A 15,461-nucleotide genomic window follows, 5' to 3' on the forward strand; every position below is an offset into this window, starting at 1 on the left:
GATTTATTTAAATGGCTTTGGGTGAAATTTTCCCATGTAACAAAGTTTATTCATTCATTTTCAAGTTCAAGTTCGTTCATTTGTTCTTTTTTCTTCTTTCTTTCTTTCTTTCTTTCTTTCTTTCTTTCTTTCTTTCTTCTTTCTTTCTTTCTTTCTTTCTTTCTTTCTTTCTTTCTTTCTTCTTTTTTCTTTCTTAATTCACAACGTAGCAAGCTCTGTTATAATTGGTAGGGATATGTTTTAGATAAAGACAAAAACAATTTTTTTTCCTTCTCATAGAACTTATATTCTAGGGGAGTAGATAAACAATAAACAGCTACTCTGCTTCTGCCTTGAACAAGATACCACAATGTAGATTAAAGATCTTGCTTAATTAGTAGCTGCCAGATGATACAACCCAGAAGGATGACAGGAGCTAACCCTCTGAGAAATGAACTTTATTTAGTGCACATTGGAGATGGTAAAAAAGGTAGGCAGATAACTTCCCTCTCATTTCTCCTCTGTATGGACTACTACCAAAGAGAGAAAAATTATTTTTAGATTGAGGATAAAAAAAACTTTAGACAAATAAAAACCGATAATTTACTATCAGTAAACTCTTACCAAAGAAATTTCCAATTTATGAACAAACAAAAAATAGTGAACATAAGAACTGATCTTTAAAAAATAAAAAGCTTTGGGATGCTTGGGTGGCTCAGTGGATTAAGTGTTAGGCTCTTGGTTTTGGCTCAAGTCATGATCTAAGGGTCCTGAAATTGAGTCCTTCATCAGGTTTACACAACACAGAGTCTGCTTGAGATTCTCTCTCCCTCCACCTCCGCCCTACCCCCTGCTAATGCACGTCTTCCTCCTCTCTCTAAAATAAATAAATACATTTTTTAAAATATTTATTTATTTATTTATTTATTTACTTATTTATTTGTTTTTTGGGGGCATCAAACCATTTTATTGCGGGGCTTTGGAGGAAACGTGGAAGGGGAGGCAAACATGGAGATCTAAGGTCCTCTGCCCAGCCAGAACTCATCATTCCAGGATCATAGTCCTCAAAAGCCATTTTTGAAATCTTTAAAAATAAAAAGCTTTCTATTGTGAACAACCTCATAAATATTCTAACATGGAAAAATATTGCAATAAACTCATATCTATCTATCCATTAGTTTTAGCAATTATCAAAGCATGACTAATCTTGTTTGATCTTATCTCAACTATTAGAAATCTCCTATTAGATTAATTTAAAGTGAATCCTAGCATCAATGTCATTTAATCCAAAATATTATAAAATATAAGAATTATTTACAATAAACCATTGTTATAATGCTAAAAAATAAATTACCAGTAAATAGTTAATACATGTCCATGTTTCCCTGATTAAGCAATACTTTTTAACAGTTTGCTTAAATATTCAAAGGAGTTTAATACATTCAAGCAAGTTTGTGTATCTATTACAGTTTTAAAATTGTAGGTTTAAACTATGGGTTTTCTCTTTCTTAGTATGTGTATATAGGTTACAATTTACTTGTTGAATAAATGGAGTCATAATTTTGTCAGAATTTCTGAGATTTGGATTTTGCTAATTATATCCTCATGCTGCTATTTAACACGTCTAACAGGTTTCTCTCTCTTGTGTAATTTCTGAACATTGGTAGATAGACCTCAAGACTTTGGTAATTTGAAAAATGCATTTCAAAGTGCTGTTCTGATTTCAATTAGCTGTTTATTTTTTTAATATTAGCAAACACTGAATATTACTGTTTAGATCCATCCTTTAACTAGGGGTTACAACATTATGATATTCTTATTTTAAAACTAATTTTTACATACAAAATTACTTTATAAAAAAGAGGTTATTTGGTGTAATCAGCTATTTGGTTACTGTGAGGTGCCCTTTTAATAGTAAAGGAGAAAAAAATGCTATTAATTTTCAAAATAGCAACCTCCTATGTTGACTTTTATCTTTTAGTATAAAAGTATAAACTTTTAGTATAAACTCATACATTAACACACACTTGATGTTTTTAAACTCATTGCCACTATGATTCTTATTGATTATCAAATTAGCTGATCTTTGCTCAAAGGGAAGTCATCTCACATTGTTTCCTGAGTCCTTCTGATTAAATTTAGTACTCTTTAAGTATTATCTCTCTTTGTGGCATGACGAGAAATGTCAAGATTATCTTTTACCTTTCTGTATCAAATCTGAAATTGGTCTTTCTCTTTTTTTTCTCATGAATCTCTTGTTCAGAGTAAGTATTAATTTATTTTGTGTTATTAGTGTAAATATATATGTTACATTTTTAAGAACTCACTATTGGAAATAAGTAGAATATATGACTTGATGATTGGTAGAGAACTTTAAAATAAGAAAATGTGCTCCATCAGGTAGCTTTTGTCTGTTTCTTCTTTTTATGCATAAGCCACCTGTTGGTAGCATATATTCCATTCTCTCTTTCATACTGTCACAGGGGTAGAATCTTCTGAAGATTTGGGGAATAAATTAAAATCAGAACAGTGTTATAAAGAATTACTCTTGGGGGGAGCAAAATATAGACTCATTTGGAGTGGATAATACATGGCTTTACCCTTTAAACAGTTGGCTTTTGGCAGTATTTTGTAGTCATGAGGCTTGCTTAAATGGTTGTGCTGTTTGGTTTTTACTACTAAAATCTGGACATGTGGCATTAGGCATTAAGTACCAAATAAGCAGCATTTTCAAGGTAGCAAATCAGTGCATTTTATGGCATAACATAGTGCATTTTTTTTACCATAACATAGTAGCTATTTCAGAGAGCTACATGCATTAGATCCTAAGTGCTTAAAAAAAGCTGAAGACCTCACTTAAGTAAAATCTAGTATCTCAGAAAACATAGACTATTTGTCTAAGCAACTACATACAGGCCATTGCAGAATAAGTATATACCAGTCACCTTGGCCTCAGAAATTGTGTGGTCCATAAAAGCCATCTTAGTCAAATGAAGGAGACTTTCCTAGAATGTTGGTATGGAACAACATAGGTGCAGCTATGTCTGGATAATTAGCTTGGCAGAGATAGTACCAAATCTTTTTAGATTTGTTGATCAGAACAATATTTGCCACACAAATAGTTGCCTGTGTAGCATGCACTAATAGCACAAGTGCAGTTTTAGCTTAAAATTCTCTTTGACTGTGATAGGCAGAGGTCACATGTTACATTTCATTGAGTAGATTGGATAGGAAACAAAGGCACTTCATACAGGTAGGTCGTGACCATCAGGACCACCATCACTCCATTACCAAGCATTGAGCCCTTCAAATAAAATCCTTATGGAGCAACTTCTCTAGGAGCTAAGGATTGATTTGTTTTCTAAAAACAGCAGGACTAATGATATGATTTCTGATTATCTTGGATACCATATTATCTTTCCATGCTGTCTGAAAAGCAAAGCATAGGGATAGCAAGTTCTAGGTACAATAAAGTTGCTTAGGAAAAGCAGATGAAGCGCAAATGCAAATTGTATGTGTGTGTATATGTGTACCTTATCTATATCACAGGTCATGTTCACTAGAAATCAGACTCTGAGACAAAGAATCATGACTGAGCAGAGGAAAACAATGGACTGCTGTGAAGTCACAAATGCCTTAGCCAATCCCAGAGGGAACTTGAAGCTGGGATTGCCTTGCAGAAATGTCCTGAATCCTGGCAATGTTGTTTGCCAAATCTATGTGTCTTTTACCCTTACTACACAACTTGCATAGTAGAAAAGAATATTGCAATGAATATATTATATATAATTGATAATACTTAAATATACAAAGTGTGTCTGTATAACTATGTGTGTTTGTTAAATCATCTAGAAGTCTTGATCAACCAAGAATAAGGAACCAAAACTTCAAGAATTGTATAAAAAGAAAGAATTGCAAAGCAGACAGGTCAATAATCTGTATTTCCACTGAAATACATGCTACTTTGGTTTAAGATAAGGAATCAAAACTAATAGAACATTGGAATATACTCATGTGTACATCATGTGTATATGGTCATTCAATTTATGGCAAAGGTGTCACTTTATGCAGAAAGGAAGCCATGATCTCTTCATTAAATGGTGCTGAGACAAATAGACATCAATCTGAGGAGGAGGATGAATGAATACTAACTGATCTCACTTTTATTCTACAAAGAAAAGATCAATTTCATATGAATAAGAAAATCTAAACAGGAAAGGTAAATCTATCAACTTTTTAGAGGAAAACGCTGAAAAATATTTCTGTGTTTTCATGAGCATTTGGTAGACAGAGATTTCTTAAAAGGACAGAAAATTCAACTATAAAAAAATTAATTGGGGGCACCTGGGTTGCTCAGTTAGTTAAACATCTGCCTTTGGCCCAGGTCATGATCTCTGGGTCCTGCTCAGTGGGGAGTCTGATTTCAGCTTGTCTTGTCCCACTCATTCTGCCTTCCCTCCCCACTCTCATGTACTCTCTCTCCCCACTCAAATGAAACCTTGGAAAAATAATAAATATTAATTGGACCCTAAGTTTCAAAATTCTATATATTAAAAAATTAAGTCTTTAAGAAGGCAAATCAAAATTTCAGAGATCGTAATAGCAATATACCAACAGTGGAATTGTGCTAGAATACATAAAAAATTCTACGAATAAGTAAGAACATGGAAGACAACACTTAGAAAAGAGAGAGAAGTCTTCAACTTTACACATACTGATTTCTGAAGGCCATTTACATGTGAAAAGATGCTTAACATCTCTATTCATAAAAAGAGTAAGCTATAGCCATAATATGATGCCACTGCACATCAATCAGATGACTAAATTTAAAAAGACAGGTACTATGGGGCATCTGGATGGCTCAGTTCGTTAAGCAGCCAGCTCTTGATTTCAGCTCAAGTCATTGTTTTTAGGGTCATGAGATGGAGCCCCACCATCAGGCTCTGAACTCAGAATGTAGTCTTCTAGTCCCTCTCCCTTTGCTTGCTCTTTCTCTTTTCATTAAATCAATTAACTAATTAATTAATTAAAATTATTTTTAAAAAGACAGGTAATATTAAGTTTTGGCAAAAGACACAGCAACTGAAACTCTCGTTAACCAGTTGTAAAGTGAAATTTGGTATAGCCAGTTAGGAAAATTCTTGGCATTATCTACTATAGCTAAACATAAAATATACCGTTTGGTCAGATAATCATGATCTTACACATATACTAAACAGAAATGTGAATATGTAATTACCAAAAGACATATACAAGTGTATTTACTTTTTATTAAAAATAGCTCTGGGATACCTGAGTGGCTCAGTAGGTTAAGCATCAGACATGTTTGGTTTTGGCTCAGGTCATGATCTCAGGGTCATAAGCTCCATTTAGGCTCTGTGCTGAGATTCTTTCCCTTTTCTTTTCCTTCCCCCTATGCTTCTGCACTTGCTCATGCTCTCCTCTCTCTTTCTCCTTCAAATAAATAAATAAAATCTTTAAAAAATAGCTCCAGCTGTACAATGGATAAATTGTAGATTGTTTACATTCTGGAATTCTCCTTGGCAACAAAATCAATGAGCAACTGCTCTATTTCAATACAGATGAAAGAGCATACTTTGAGAATGAAGCCAAACCCAAAAGAACATGCACTGTATGATTTCACTAATATGAATTTCAAAAACAGGCAAATCTAAACTACAATATTATATATCAATATAATGGTTTTCTGGGGTGTGAGGGGAGGATATCGTGACCAGGGAGAACATGATGAGGGTCTATGCTGTCAGTGATGTCTCATTTTCCTAATCTGGGTGGGTACTGATTATGTGAGATGTTAATGTCATGAAAATTTATTGTTATATTTGTGTGCGTTTTTTTGTATTCCTGACAAGCTTGAATAAAATTTTTACCAAAAAACGTGAGAAATATCAGAGCAATAGGGATAAAATAATTCACATTATAAAGTCTTGAAATAATTATGCTTGATCTCATGAAGTTGTAGCAACAGAAAGTACCATAACTCTGCTTAGGACTCAAGTACTTATCTGGCTAAGGTGAGAATAAGAATTTGGGTGTAAATTTAATTTTTTAATTCAAAAGAGGAAAGATTTTTATTTCAGAATTTAATTTTTTGTTTTGTGTGTGTGTGTGTGTGTGTGTGTGTGTGTGTGTGTGTGTTTGGATTGTAACTTGCCTCAGAGGGGGTTATATTCTAACTTGAAATTTCTAAGTTAAAATTGTATTATTAGAAGATCTATATTGTACATCATATATATTATATATATATGCATGCCCATATATACGTATGTATATATATATTTGCAGAACAAGGGGTATTAGCCGTATGATTGGACATTTTTGCAAAGGATAATAATATAGGGAGTAAATAGCCAGTCTTAGGTACAGAGGGGCTTTGGAATTAATTTAATTAATGAACTATTTAGATCTATTTTAGAGCTTCTCGAGATAAATTGACAATTTTCCAACATCACTCCTGAAACTTCCAAAGAAACATTGGTTGATAGTTGGTGTGTGATCTCGTGAAGGTGGGAACATATGTCCTAAAGATTGCTGATATCCTCTCACAAATGGGATGGCTATAGCCTTGTTGACTATATGCTGAATGGTTAAGGATGGAGAGTTAATAAAATAAAGTTTTAGGACTGTCATTGGGCATACTTCTTTTTAAATATTTATTCATATTTTTAAACAGAAGGTGTTTAACTTTAATGACGTTCATAATCATTTTAAAAAAATAATGGTAAATTCAAAATTCAGTAGAGAAAAGAGGACCTACATGGACATTAACAGACATTATACAGAAAAATAAAGATAAATGGTTTAAAACATATAAAATATACTGCCATTCACTCATAATCAGAATTGCAAAGTAAGCTACATTAAGATGCCATTTTTCATCTATGACACTGGAAGAAATAAAAACTGTGACAGTATACTCCCTGGCAAAATTTCAGTGATAGTCTTTTCATTAATTTTGGGGGTGAGTGTAAAAATGCTACAAATCCTATGCAGCATATTTTGGAGAAATATATCAAAATTTAAAAAAAGGTGTTTATTTACACATTCAACCCAATAATCTGACTTCTGGGCATTTATTGTCTGGGAATTTATACCTGCAAGTTTGTAAGGTAACATTCAAGACTATTTGTTGTAGAATTATTCATAATAATAAATAATAAATAGTACTGGAAATAACAGTCTATTGTTTTTATTATTTCTATCAATTCCACCAAGAGGGCATAATTTCTATAAAATATTTGTCTTGCACAAAATAAAATACTATAAAGCTCCCTACATACTGACATGGGAAGATTCCCCAGGATAACACTGGAAATGTACATAAGATATTGGTAAAATGTTTACGATTAGGCCAATGAGATTCAAATTTCTTATTTTTGAATCATATAAGATATGTTCTTCTTGAATAAGTAAAAACAAAAGGTAATGTTAAATAAAGGTTTTATTTTAATGAAGACATTTAGTTGAAATTAATTTGCTACCAAGGAATTTTTACTAGAATATTTGCAGTTTCAGGATTTTATATGTCCAAAATGACCACAATTTTTTTTAAGCAATAAATTAGTGCTGAGATTCTTTATTACCTGATAATGTATAGAAATGTTGGTTTAGATTTATGGTTTTTACATGTATATAACAATAAACTATAATGCTGCATCAGATTTCTTAGTTCTAATAAAAATCTTATTGAGATTAAAAAAATAAAAAATTTAGCAATAAACTGAGTAGCAATCTATTCTAGGAGCAGGAGGGAAGTGATTAAAAGAAGTATTTTTGAATTGGAACAATTATCTAGATACCAACTAAGTCATTCCTTAGGCATAAGACAATTATAGAGACTAATTGTTCTGTTAAGTGAGTAACAAGCTATGAGTATTTTGCTGCTTTGATTGGTTAAGGTAATTGTACTGAGTTATGCTCTCTAAATCTTGAAGGTAAGCTCTATTTTGTTTTTAGCACTGAGAAAGATTTAGTATTGATCGCATCACTTACTGTAATGCAATACAGCAACTTTCTTCTTTGGCATACCCATGTAAAGCAAATATTTTCTCGTGTTATGGTTAAGATTTGATTGTGAACAGATTATTCACATTTCTTATGTTACATGTAATCCTGGCCTAACCAAAAGTTGGAAAATATGTATTTTATGTTCCTGTTTTTCCTAACATAGTATACTGTTTTATTTGGTATTTATTTTGATTGAAAACGATGCCCTCCAATTTTCCAGGTATTTTTGCCAACATCAGTCGAATGCATTTCTGTGATACGTTAAATTAGCAATGGCTGATCCCAAGGATATCTCTGTTCCTCTGAGGATTTTGGAAAGTATTAGATCCTGCCTAATGTTGAAGAGGTTCAATGCAGTTATTTCAATAATGATGTCCAATCAGGACTTTGGCTTGATAGTCACATTTTATATCTAAACATGAACCTGATATATTCTTATTTTGTTGATAAAATGTAATACCAAAGTGTGTTCATTAAGTTATGGCTGTGACAGGGCATGCATTTAATCTGTCTTATTACAATCACAGTTTCCGTGTTGAGAGCAGTCAGCGCCTATTTTTTGGTAATCACGTCAGTTCTTTCTTTCTTACTATACAGATCCAAATGGTAATCACTTTGAAATTCTAGAATAAAATGCTGATAGATAGGGGGCCTGGCCATCACCCTGGAAAATCATCTGCCTCTTAGCATTTGCCACTTAATTAAAGAAGCATCTGAAATAATAGAAGGAAGGTGCTGAATATACTCTAGGAAAGAAATGCTGCAGAGAAGCCTTGGCGCCTGTGGTTAGACAAGCACTATTATTTATTAATTTATGGATCACAGTGCCCATGTATCAGAGTACTTTATGACAATAGAATCAACAATATAGCCTTGAAAACAATAAAAATCCGAGAAGGTGTGCTCTTCTTAAACAAAGAATAGCAGTAATGCCCCTTTGATTTGATAGAAAGAAAACTCTAGAAGCTGTGAGCTTCTTGACAAATACCACATCCAGAATTTTAATTCTTGGGGAAATTAAATTGCCTTAGATGACCTTCAATCAATTTTAAAAGAGGAAAAAATTGTAATGCTTTAAGCCACAGTCCATTTTGAATTAGTACAGTTTATTCTAAGCCCTAATGGTTATATTTCCAACATCAGTTTTATAAATATGTCTGAAATTTCTATCAGCTTTCTGTAAGTGTGCCCATCATTTTTGTCCACATTAAATAAATAAAATTCATTTATTTTTTTCAACTCAGAGGAAATTTTATTATCTTTAAATATGAGGTAAATAGAATCTTTTGGGTTATCTCTTAACACATGCTGGATATATTCAGAGCCTAGGGAAAAATGAAAAAGGAAAGAAGGTTATTCTGTTTCAAAAATCTTAATGAAATCACTGAAAAATAAATACATTTAATATGAGGGTTATTTAACTCTGTACAGTAGCAATAGCTGAAGACATTCTGTTCTTGTGATGTATTGGGGGATATAATGATTGTTGTTTCCCCAAAGGCTATTTATGATGTCATGATATATCTTTATTTCTATGATTTCTGAAAATGCAATGCAGAAAATAAATTATTTAATAACTCTAAAGGAAAAAGAAAAAAAAACAGCTATGTTGACTGCCACTGGAAATAAAGGTACTATTTCACAGAATAGATTAAAATGAAATGTTTTTTTCAAATTTTATTTCCATGTTCCCATAGTGAAGTTATTAAGATTAGCATGGAAACAATCCCTGTACATCAAAATTTAGAGAGGAGCCAATGTCAAGAAGGTGGGGATATGGGAAAGTTAGGAACAAAAGAACCTAGGATTGGATATATTGAAATACCAATACTGAAAAATATTGATGTTAGTTAATAAATATACTTTTTAGAAAGTTGGTTTAAGAGGTTTTTTGAGGCATCTTCTTTTTGAAAAAGCTTGCATGATGAAAATAAGTCATCTTCTTAAGCATTAAAGTCAAAACTTTTCTTCAACTGGATAGACAAATTACATGCCCATGTCTAACTTTCTGATTTCTGCATCCTGCAAAATGATGTTTTATGGACAAATTGGGGGTAGAAATTGAAAATTTGTAAACAAAAAGTCATATAAATTGTTTTGTTTTTAATTTCATTATCAGCTTCTTTATTTTAGTCTGATTTTTTAATTGACTTAGAAAATATAAACACTTGATTTGTGTTTTAATTACTTTGCATTTGGTTATAATTAAAATCCTCCTCAAAAAATTAATAGAATTTCATCTGACAAATATGCATCGTTTTTCTCCAGTGTTTAAGGCACACTGCTAGAACTGAGGGAACGGGAAATATCAGCCAGATTTGTCATTGACCTTTACCCTGAAGCTCATTAGAAAGGTAAAATAATAGTTATAAAATGATGTAGTAAGCAAAACTTTAGACTGCTTACATTGGCATAATCCATAGTGATAATTGGACAGTCTTTACTTCTAGATAATGATACTTATCTATAAAGGAGGAAGTTCTCATAGCAAAAAGATAAATCACATGTAAACAATCCTCTGAATGGATTGGAGAGAGGATCTCGAAGGCATGACCGTTTGAAATAGAAAAATATCAATTGTGCATAAGACTGAAGAAGGAAACAGTATATCTTCCTGAGTTAAAAGTTAAACAAAAAAATCTCATCTGAGGTCAAATTCAGAAAAGTAGAAAGGCCCTATGTATTAACTTAAATAACTGAAATATTCTTAGAGAATGTTGTGCAGAGGCAAGATCAGGGAATGTCCTAGGAATCAACAGGCTAGACTTTTGCATGAATTATGCACTTCCTATCTGTGTAACCCAGAGCAAGCCTCTTAGATGTCTGATGATCAGTAACTTTAACTGTAAAATCAGGTTGTTCTTTTTTTTTTTTTTTTGAAAATCATAGTTTTGCAACAAATGGCCTCTCAAAATCCATTTTACTCTGAAAAAAAAATCTGTTATTATGACTGCTTTAAACCCCCTCATCAAAAAAATTAATTTAAAAAACTTTTACTATCCAATACATTCAGGAAAAGAATTTAAGGAATAAAAGGCAATTTACAAGTAACTTATAATCAAATTATTCCAATGCAGGATTATCTATAGTAGTTAATAATGGAAATAAAATACATATAGAGTAACAAGACACTAAATTAATACATTCTGATACATCCATATCATAGGGATAATATGCAGGTATTTAAATTATATTTTTAAATAATATTTTAGATATAAAGTAAGTTTCCATGACATAATACTTGATCAAATATTATGTTATTATATAATATAAATATATATTAAATATATTTAACATAATTTTTGTTAATTCTATGCGATCTTAAGTAGCTATCTATATACAAATATAACTAAAACTGTAGCTAGATATATGCACACATAGACATGTATTTGTGTTAGTACAAATAAACATAGCTAAGCATATACATACCTTCTCACCAATAGATCCAAGATTAAAACATAAAAACTGTGTTTATTGCTAAATAAATCATAGGTACATATTCTTCATTGCAGTTTTCTATATTTTTCATTTTTCTACAATAAGCATATACTTCTATTATTTTTTAAAGAATTGTTTGTTTATTTTGAGAGAGAGAGAGTGTACATGAGTTGGGGGAGGGGCAGAGAGAGAATCTCAAGCCGACTCTGCACTGGGTGTGGAGTGGGACCCAGGGCTGGAGGCCATGACCTTGAGATCCTGACCTGAACTAAAATCAAGAGTCAGATGCTTAACCAATTAAGTCACCCTGGCACCCCATACCTCTATTATTTTTAGAAAAAATGCTTATTTAATATTTTAGTCAATATTTAATATTTTGAACATTTACTCGATGCAGATATTATGCTAGGAGTTTTATATCACTTTTTCACAACTAACTCTGTGAAATATAAATTATTTTTTATCACATTTTACAGCAGAGTGAAGTGAGGCTTAAGGAGATTGTTCAAATTCTCATGGAATAATATACATCCTTTTAAAATATTGGGTGAAGTTTCAATGCAAAATGTATGGTATATAATAAAAGTTGAAGTAAAATTATATATAAATATTAATCAAGGCATCAAATTTGTGTTGTGACAAAAACAGACTTCTTATGAATCAACTGCAAGATAGTGTAGAAAAATAATTGGTTATCAATTTAGGATAGAGAACATTAGAGGGGAAATGATCATTTGTAAAAGAATAGCAGCCGAGGTCCAGCTTTTCTGTTACTGTGTATGATGGATGAGTTAATTCTTCAGAGTAATGAACCAAGTCTTTCTTTTAGCCAGAACTAATGAACTAGGATGTTTTGCAGACTCAATATTGTAAGGTAACCACTCCTCTGAAATAGACATGGTCTTGATGACAGTGATCGTATGTTAAATAATGATCATGGTGAAGCTCTATGTGAAGTCAGTCATTTTTTCCCCCGTAAAGGTGTTTGAAGAAGAAGAAGTCCATTAACCCCTTCTCCAAAAGGGGAGAAAGTGGGCAATTATCTAGTTTTGGAAATATAAGAGATTTATTTATCATTGGGGAGGATCATAATTGAAATCAAGAATGCAACTTGTCAGTATTATTTATATAATTTGACTATACGTTCATTGGCTTTTGTCCAGTCTTTACTTATATCATCTCAAGTACATACAATAATCCAATGATGGTAGTATCATATCGGATGCTCTTTAAATAAAGAAGAAGGTAAAATGATGGAGTAATACTAAATGATAAAGAAATCCCTGACAAATATGGAATAGGAAGGACATCAAGACATCTGATGAATGGGACATTATATTGATACTTAAACATGATTCACAAACTTTCCTTAGCACTCTCAGGACATATTTCAACATCAAAGACAGCTGGACGATAGATATCCCTTTTGTTAGCATTGTGTTCCTTTATCCATGCATAATCCATCAAGTATAGAACTTATAAAAATGGGAATAGCCAAAAGAGGATGAACAATGTGATCATACCATAAAACATTTCTTGGCTATTTCTTTTCTCTACTGTTCAAGGTTTCCAGAAAAATGGTGCCTACTTTAAATTGTGTCTGAGACTCATGTCAAATTCCAAAAAACCTCCTATGTATTTGAATGTGGAACCATATGGCAGCTGGTCAAAAAGAACAAAAATCAAGTAGAACTTAGTACATACAGTACAGCTAGTGAAGTAAATAGAGAACAATTTTCTTTTTTTAATTTTTTTATTTATTTTTTTATTCTTTTTTTTTTGAGAAAAATTTTCAGTGTTGCTTTTCAGCCTTTGCAAATATCACTCCTACAGCTACAAAGATGACAAATTACTTTAAAACATGTGGAACTTGCTACGTGCCAGGTGTTCTTCTTAATTTTTATAAACAATAACTCATGTAATCTTCATAAAAATCCTTAAGACAGCAGAATTATTATTCCCATTTTACAGGTGAGAAAATAAGAAACAGAGGTTTAGAAATTTGTCAAGTTATACAGCTGCAAGTGACAGATCTGGGTTACAATCCATGCAGTCCAGCTTCGCAGACATTGGTTTTAACCACAAGCCTGTGTGTCTCCCTGTGCTGAACAACATCTTAGTTGTTTGGACTATGGACGGAACCACCTGGGTTTCAACTCCAGTTCTACCATTTTCTAGCAAATACTGGCTTGGTCACTTTGGCTTCTATTAGTCCTACTTTCTGTGAATATGAAATGAAGGTCCTTGGAGTGATCTGATTCGCTTGTTACGAGGAAAAATAGGATAATATAGGAACTCTGTTTTCTTTCTCCTCCAGTTAGAAAAACAAGAAGAAGGAAAATGGAGTTTTGTTTCTTGGGAAAATATATCTTGTCATCTAGATCTTTTTCTATTCCATGTCTATGCCTGACATTGCTCTTTTTTCATTAGGATTATCAGATATTTTCTCCTTAATCAGATAACCGTCAATATGATGAGTTTATGAATTTTTTAGAGTTGACAGACCTAGCATTGTTCTAGTTACCGTGACATACAGTCACCACAATAAATAAGCATCTGTGCAGAAAACTATTACTCTGGGATCATGACTAAAGAAGGATGAGGCCACGTGGGATTTGAGGTGATTTATACAGATGATCAAACTCCGGCCCCTGATCCCTACCTGCCGGGGCCTGATGTTTTAGGTTTTTCTTGGATATCCTCCTAGGAAAGCTAAGGAAGTGTGGTCTACATTTTTTAAATGGACAATCTCCCTGCATATATACATGAGAAAATTGCTAAGGTGATCAGGGCACTAATTGTCCCACCCCTTCCAGATCTGTGAGGAAGCCTTCCACTGAGCCATTCTTGGATAGTTAAGGGGAGAGCATCATTGACTTTCTACATCCTTGCCAACCATCTTTCACTTTTTATTTATTTACTTTTAAGATTTTATTTATTTATTCTAGACAAAGAGAGAGAGACACAGAGAGAGAGAATGAGAAATATAGAGAAAGCACAAGCAGGGAGAGGGGTAGAAGGAGAAGCGGGCTCCCCACTGAGCAGGGAGCCTGACCTGGGACTCAATCCCAGGACTCTGGGATCATGACCTAAACTGAAGGCAGGAGCTTTACCGACTGAGTCACACAGATGCCCTATCTTCTACTTTCAGTTTCATCTCAGGAGTTCCCTATTTTCTTAGTAATCGATGAATTCTCTCTCATAACTCAGGAAAAGTCCAGGGATTGCTGTCTTAGTTTCATCTTTTATCTATCTTATAGTGGCTTTCTGAACCAATTCTCACTTAATTGATTATACCTCCTCTACTGTTGATTTAACATTGTGGCTTTTCTTTTAATAAACTGGGTCCTTCAAAATGTTTTTTTTTTAATAAAAATATGTTACACTAACTTATCTCAATTGTAACCTGGAATTTTAAAAATTTATCTCATGCTTACATGAAAGATAGTCTTCTTTATGTGTTCTCCCTCCAACTTGTTATGTTCCCTATCACTATTCATCTACTTTATTGATACGTTTTCTTCATTATTTCTTAAAAGGAATGCATTCTTGGTCTGCAACTGATGACATATTTAGGAAATTTATGCCATTGTTTGCTTTATTGACTTGTGTATTTCTTCTTTCATGCTCAATTGGGTAGTTTTAAAAAATTATATTCTTACATCCCCCAATTCTGTAGTGCAATATCCTGTTTTAAGAAACACTAACTCGTGCTCGCTTCGGCAGCACATATACTAAAATTGGAACGATACAGAGAAGATTAGCATAAAAAAAAAAAAAAAGAAACACTAACTCAACTGATTTATATGTTTTATAAGGCCTGTCCTTTACCTGATTATTCTCTTCTTTTCAGGTAAACCACATTAGTACACAGATTGCTTGAACGCTCTGTATGCTTGCATTTCCTCTTTGTCATTCTCAGTTATAACAATATATCATGTATATTTCTTTCTCCAATATATATACATATTTCAAATAAATATATATTTATATATAATATATTTTATATATTGTAT

At 32.4% G+C, this 15,461-nt stretch overlaps 1 non-coding gene across 1 annotated transcript; it reads left to right on the forward strand.

Moving 5' to 3' along the window:
- Positions 1-15,155: 15,155 nt before the first annotated feature.
- LOC140623759 (U6 spliceosomal RNA) lies at positions 15,156-15,260 on the forward strand. Its single transcript, XR_012023300.1, has one exon. It is a non-coding gene; the product is annotated as a U6 spliceosomal RNA (small nuclear RNA).
- The last annotated feature ends 201 nt before the right edge of the window (positions 15,261-15,461 follow it).

Source organism: Canis lupus, chromosome 2 (genome assembly GCF_048164855.1).
Source record: "Canis lupus baileyi chromosome 2, mCanLup2.hap1, whole genome shotgun sequence".
Classification (NCBI taxonomy): domain Eukaryota; kingdom Metazoa; phylum Chordata; class Mammalia; order Carnivora; family Canidae; genus Canis; species Canis lupus.